The sequence below is a fragment of the Cibotium barometz genome, chromosome 46 (genome assembly GCF_041138505.1).
Source record: "Cibotium barometz isolate CiBa-2024 chromosome 46, ASM4113850v1, whole genome shotgun sequence".
Taxonomy (NCBI): Eukaryota; Viridiplantae; Streptophyta; class Polypodiopsida; order Cyatheales; family Cibotiaceae; genus Cibotium; species Cibotium barometz.
This window is the reverse complement of record NC_141091.1, coordinates 22,983,985-22,990,506: the sequence shown is the minus strand read 5'-3', so window position 1 is coordinate 22,990,506 and position 6,522 is coordinate 22,983,985. Positions and strand designations below refer to the sequence as shown.

The following is a 6,522-nucleotide window of genomic DNA, read 5'->3' as shown; positions in this document are numbered from 1 at the left end:
GCAACATTAGCTCAAGCCCTTATAGCCATACATAGCTATCTCACCTGTGCTCTAGCCAAGTGAATTAGCGCAGCAAACCGCCTACGAAAGCTCACAATTTTTGCTAATTTGCAGGCACCATTTTTTTATGAGGAAAAATGATAACTCTTCTTCTCCAGTTGCAATGGGTCTAATTCCTCTTGGACCTAGGGGTTTTCAAGGGTGCTCTACAAGTTGGTGAAGTCAAAATTTGATTTGATCAAGTCTAGTGAGATCCAAGCTCTTCATCAAATTTGTAGGTGACTTTGGCAAAATAGAGATTAAGCATTCAATGTTTGGTCAAATCTTGTGTTTCTTGGCTTAATCCTCTACTAGACTAATTGCTATTGATGGCCTTGAAAGGATTTGAGCTCATTTGAACTCTAAGGCCTCAGATCTGGGCTCCCCGCATACTCTATTTTCTGCACACAAAACAGAGGATTAATTTGCTCAGTGATTAATCAGTACTAATCTATTTTTTACACACAAAATAGAGGATTAATTTGCTTAGTAATTAATCAGTGCTAATCACTGTATTTTGGTGCAATTGAGGGTTCAAATTAACCATTAGGTATCTGATACAGATCCCTATAACTTTAGATTACAATTCGGAGATGGTTTGATACTCCAACCATTCCGTACAAATTGGTTACCCTTGATTTAATGTATTTTTTGGTAAAATTATGTTGATAAATTTGTGGTAATTATCATTTTGCATTTAACCCTTGGTTAATGTCTGCAAATCACACTCAAATTCAAGATTATTCACAGCCAAAGTTGCATTTGGGAATGTGTATAAGAATGAATGCTATATGCATTATGTATTGGTGGGCACATTACATCAGTGTAAAAATGGGATCAGATACTACCCTTGTCCTGAATAAGGCAAGAGGCAAGACCTCCCGCAAGGATTTGGATTTACATTGCATAATGACACAAGATAAACATCAAAATCCCAAAAGAACTGTCAACAATACATTAAAACATGTTGCTCACATGGAGCAAGAATTGACAAACAAGCTCATGTCCCCAGCCATGAAAGAAGAAGAACAGCTCTTTCCAAGAGGAGGATCCACACCGAGAAGAAGAGCTAGACGAAGCATTGAAGGAAGACATGGACGCGTGAAGAGAAGCTACCACCACGACAAGAAGACTGAAGACAAGAGAAGATGTGAGGCTCCAAGAAGTGAGGAGCCATGTGAAAATCTGAGAGAGAGAGAGAGAGAGAGAGAGAGAGAGAGAGAGAGAGAGAAACCCCAAGACCCAATGTAACCTACCCCAACAGAGTAAAACCACCTCTGAGCCACCGATAATGTAGGCCATGTGGTAGATGTATGTGTGAGTACTTTACTCAAGGTCACGGGCACTTGTAGTAGCCTTGGACAGAGAGAGAGAGAGAGAGAGTGTCAAGGACTATGAGTTTAGGGACTTAAGGCACTGGTCGCGGACTATCAAGTAAGAGGGAAACTTGGTATAGGGTCCAGGTGTGCTAGGAGTATTCACTTGAGGGGAGCTGTTGAAATATACAAGTGAATAGGGTGTGTGCGGGAACAAGCCCTTGGCTAGAGCTGTAAAAGAGAATCTGTAAATGTGAGAGAACCTGTGAAAAGGTGAGAAGAATCTACTGGGAGAGAATAAAGGGTAGCATGAGGAGATTTAGGAGGTGTGGAGATATTCTGGGAGAGGTGGAGGGAATCAAGCAAAAGAGGTGGAGTGAATCAAGGAGAAATCAGTGGGATTGAATGCTTGGATGTAAACTCTATAAATTGAGGCATTGGTCTAATGAGAATTTGCTGGTTTTTTATTATCCATGCCTACATTAAGCTATCAGTTAATTGCTCACTAATCACATCTTAATTATCGTCTAATCTCTTTGTTAATGATGTTGATTCTAGCATTTCATCCACCATAGCTCATCACATTGCTGTAATTTTAACAAATAAGAGGCCACCAAAAGCAACCTAGTCATGATGATGAGGTGGTCTCTATAGGGCTTCTTGGAGTGCAATCATACTATTGGACCAGTTCACTTTTGGATATTCTCTGTGTAGTAATGGTGGAAGTAGTAGTGAGGAGTCCAAAATTGAGTGTCAAACATTCTCTGTGAAGTAATGGTGGAAGTAGTAGTGAGGAGTCCAAAATTGAGTGTCAAACATGTCTAGAATCATACCTGATTCCACACACATCAACTTCCCATTACTTCCCATTAAATCCCCCTTAAAATATTTGGAAAGCTCAAAGGTCTTTAAACCCTCTCAATCCTCAACCTAAAGGACTTGTTAGTTCAAAACTATGTTTGACAATATCTATCAAAAAAGCATAATCGTTGGGTATTTCCTTATGATTCATTGAATCAATTACATGCTAGATGTTTCCTTAAATTGTAGACTCGAGAGTCTCCCAAAATCATCCAAAAGGACTTCCCTTTACACCCCTCAAATCTCGGAGGACTAAATGAAGAGATTCTAGGTTTAAACCCAAAATTTTATGCATAAAAGTCCCAAAGTTTCTCTTCCAAAACTATGATTTTAAATGGATATGCTTTACAAATTATTAGCCTTGTAACACCTTAAAATCATCCAATCTTGGTCCTTAATTTAGCCCAAAAGATACTTTTCCAAAAGGCATGGATGAACTCTAGATATGGACTTGTAAACTTTCCTCAAAACTAAAATCACATTGCTAAGCACAATCCATTATGATTAGCATGATATCTTTTTTCTTGCCTTTATTGCTATGGACGGGCAAAGCTTTGCATCAGATACAATAGCCAATTAGATTTATGCTATGGAAAAGAGCAAGAAATAAGCCAGGGAAGATGTGGATTTCTTGGGAACATGTTATTACTCTGAAGAAGAGTGGAGGGGCAGCCCTATTAGATGTCAGATTACATATGGTTGCTAGGATATGGCCTTTATTGCAAGAGATGTGTGTATCTCAAGAGCCATGGGTGGTAATGGCCAAAGCCCTCATAGAGGAGGTCACACTTGTGCATGGTAATACTAGGATTGATGGTACATGGTGGGATGTAGTGGATGGTTCCCAATAGGTTCGAGTGGTGGGTTCACCTCTCCTTTACAATTAGATGATGTCATGGAAGGAGGTATTGGCAATGTATACTAAATGGGAGCCTTCAGATCAGCGGTTGTAGTTGAATTCTATGGCAGGTGAGGTGTGGACTGCTTCACGACTTTTGGAGTGGCCTACCAAACTTGTTGAGCAGCCAAAATTCAATAGAATGGCTCAATTGGGACTAGTGAGAATTCTGGATGCTTTGTTGCCACTAGAGGCCGCTTATTGTCTTTTTAGAAAATCCGTCAATATTTTTGGGTTTCACGTGGATATGTACAGTTATGGAGAAGGTGAAGGTATGACTCACACCGTTTGGTGATATTTCTTAGTTGGAAGATCAACAACTTGGGCATTTAGAAAGCCTCGGGACATTGTCCAGTGTACAACAAATCAGGTAAACGATATGATGGTGGAAGATAAGCGCTAGATCACTCAGAAGAATAGGGTATGAAACATTCGAAAAAGTAGGGCATGTCTTACAGGGTTGGTGGTCTAAGATTCCGTATCAAAGGAAGGTGTTCCTATGGTGCATATGCTAGTTGGAGGCCTACCATTGGGAGACCACTTGCGAAAGCGGCGGATTGCTTCTGGTAATTGTGTGTTCTATACTACATGCTTGGAAACATGTCCGCATCTTTTTATTTCATGTCCGGTGGCAAAGAAGGTGTGGGATTTCCTTTCTCACGAAGCACACATGCTCAGTCTGCTAACATGCTGAAGCCACTCTTTGAATGCCAGAGGTTGTGTTGTCGAATCTTTTACTCTCTCAACTACCAGGAGCTACCAGAGTTTTTTGAGGATAACATGAGACAGTGGATGAGTCTGTTCCATGATTATTTGGTTTATGATAACCCTTTATTAAGGGAAAGTAGCGAAGACAAAGAGGGTGTATTAGATCAAGTGAAAGCAGCAATTTGTGAGAATATAAACCTCTACATGGAAAAGAATGAAGAGGGATTCAAAGATTGTCTACCAGGATTTGCTTCTGATATTTGGGGGCTACTTATGAAAGTCATGATAGGTTGGCCACAACAGCAATCAAGTTCTTAACTACTGTTAGCAAGAGTGTTCATCATAATTTGTTCAATCAGCCAGGTGCTCTAAAGCAAATTTGTGAGAGCGAGGTCAATACTATGTTTTCCACATATGTGCGAGGGATGATGGAGAGCTATGCAGTGAGTCCCTTGGAGAACTGGAAGGAAAAAGACTGTGCATTGTATCTAGTGATTGCTTTGGCACCTAAACAACCTCCAGGGGTTGCAACAGGCTCAAGTTTAGTTGATATTGAGCAGTTCTTTGCTTCTGCCATTCTTCCAGAACTTCAGAGTGAGGATGTGAACTCTCAACCTGTCCTGAAAGCTGATGCCATAAAGTTTGTGACAACTTTTCGAATTCAGCTCCCGAAGCAGGTGGCCTTGACATTGATGCCTCATTACTAGGTTTCTGGTGTCTGAATCCAATGTTGTGCAGCTCTTTGTCTTGAGAAGATGTTGATCATAAGGGATGCAAAACAGCTAAGGTTTGCTGCTCAGGATTTGAATCCCCTTATCTCAAATCTACTCAATAACATTTTTAGTGCACTTAAGCTGCCAGAATCTCAAGAGAATGTCTATGTGATGAAATGCATCATGAGGGTATTATCTGTTGCAGACATTGTCCTGTTTGCATCGGGCTGCCTTGACCAGTTGGTGGCCATTCTTTTGGTTTTGTACAGAAATCCTACCAATCCTACCTTCAATCATTATTTATTTGAGGCAATAGCTGCTCTTGTAAGGAGAAGTTGTGAAAAAAGCCCTAAGTTGGTTGGGAACTTTGGAGCCAAGCTTTTCCCAGTTTTCCAGGACATCCTAGCATTGGATGTGGCTGAGTTTGCACCATATGTCTTCCAGATCTTGGCTCAGCTCATAGACACCCATAGTCCACCTCTTCCTGCAACTTACATCACTCTCTTTCCTCACTTGCTAATTCCTACTCTCTGGCAGAGATCAGCCAATGTGCCTGCACTTGTCCGGCTCCTGCAGTCATATCTACAAAGAGCCTCCAATGGAATCATTCAAGCAAAGCAGTTAGAACCAGTGTTAGGTGTTTTTGAAAAGCTCATCAGCTCCAAGAACACGGATCACCATGGATTCTTTATCTTGAATACAGTTGTTGAGTACCTGGATTATCAAGTGACCTCTGGCTATATTGATAGCATATGGAAGCTTTTGTTTGTCCGTTTGCAGACTCAGCGGAAGTTCATAAAGTCATTGATTGTTTTTATGTCCCTTTTCTGCATGAAATATGGGCACCATGCCCTTGTGGAGTCAGTTCAGAAGGTTCAGCCTCACTTGTTCATGAATATTCTCGAGACCTTCTGGATTCCTCACCTTCTTTCTATCACGGGGGACCTCGAAGTCAAGCTGTGTGCTGTTGCTTCTACAAAGCTTCTTTGTGAGTCTCCCATTTTACAGACAGATGCTGCTGCCTTCACCTGGGGAAGATTCCTGAACAGTGTGATGACATTACTTGTTCGGCCAGAGGAGGAGAGGGTCGAGGAAGAAGCAGATATCCCAGATCTTGATGAGATGGTTGGTTATACTGCTGTTTATGCTCAGTTGCACAGTGCCGGAAAAAAAGAGGATGATCCAGTCAAGGAAATACAGGATGATCCAGTCAAGGAAATACAGGATGCAAAGGAATTTTTAGTGAGCTCCTTGGCAAGAGCATCTGTGTGCGTCCCTGGAAAATTTCCCAGTCTTATCCAGCAGAACGTGGAACCAGCCAATCAAGCAGGATTGGCACAATTTTGCAACATGTACAGATGTGCTATAGCTGAGCTGTAAGCAATTTTCTACTGTCTTCATGTGGTGGTTTCTAATTTTGCTACACATATAGATGTGCTAGATATTAGCTGCAAAAAATTCTTTACTGCCTGTTCTCATGTATGTATGTATATATATATATATATATATATATATACACATATTTATATGTATATGTATATAGATATATATATACCTATTTATATATATATGTATATTTACACATACATGTATGTATATATATTTATGTATATGTATGTATGTATTTATGTATGTATGTGTGTGTGTGGGTGCGTGTGTGGATCTCAATCTTTCCATGAGCGGCAAATGCTTTCGTTTGTGGAGACTTTATCAACTCTCCACAAAGGGAAGATAATACATTTGGCTCTTCTCATATGTTACATGTTAGAAAAAGGATTGAGACAATTTCATCTTGCAAACTGATGCCTTTGATCTTTGGCTTTCTCCTGTGGCTGAATTCGAGGACACTTATCGACATAATGCTCTTGCTCAATACTGGGCTAGATTGGACATATGGTATCTGTTACACACTCGACAGTATGACTCTTTCTCATGTAAGCTTTGGGTTTGATTATGCCTCAACACTCTTTGATCATACACCACTATG

General features: G+C 40.4%; 1 pseudogene; it reads left to right on the top strand.

The window, feature by feature from the left end:
* The first annotated feature begins 3,714 nt into the window (after nt 1-3,714).
* LOC147612027 (exportin-2 pseudogene) lies at nt 3,715-6,181 on the top strand (annotated as a pseudogene).
* The last annotated feature ends 341 nt before the right edge of the window (nt 6,182-6,522 follow it).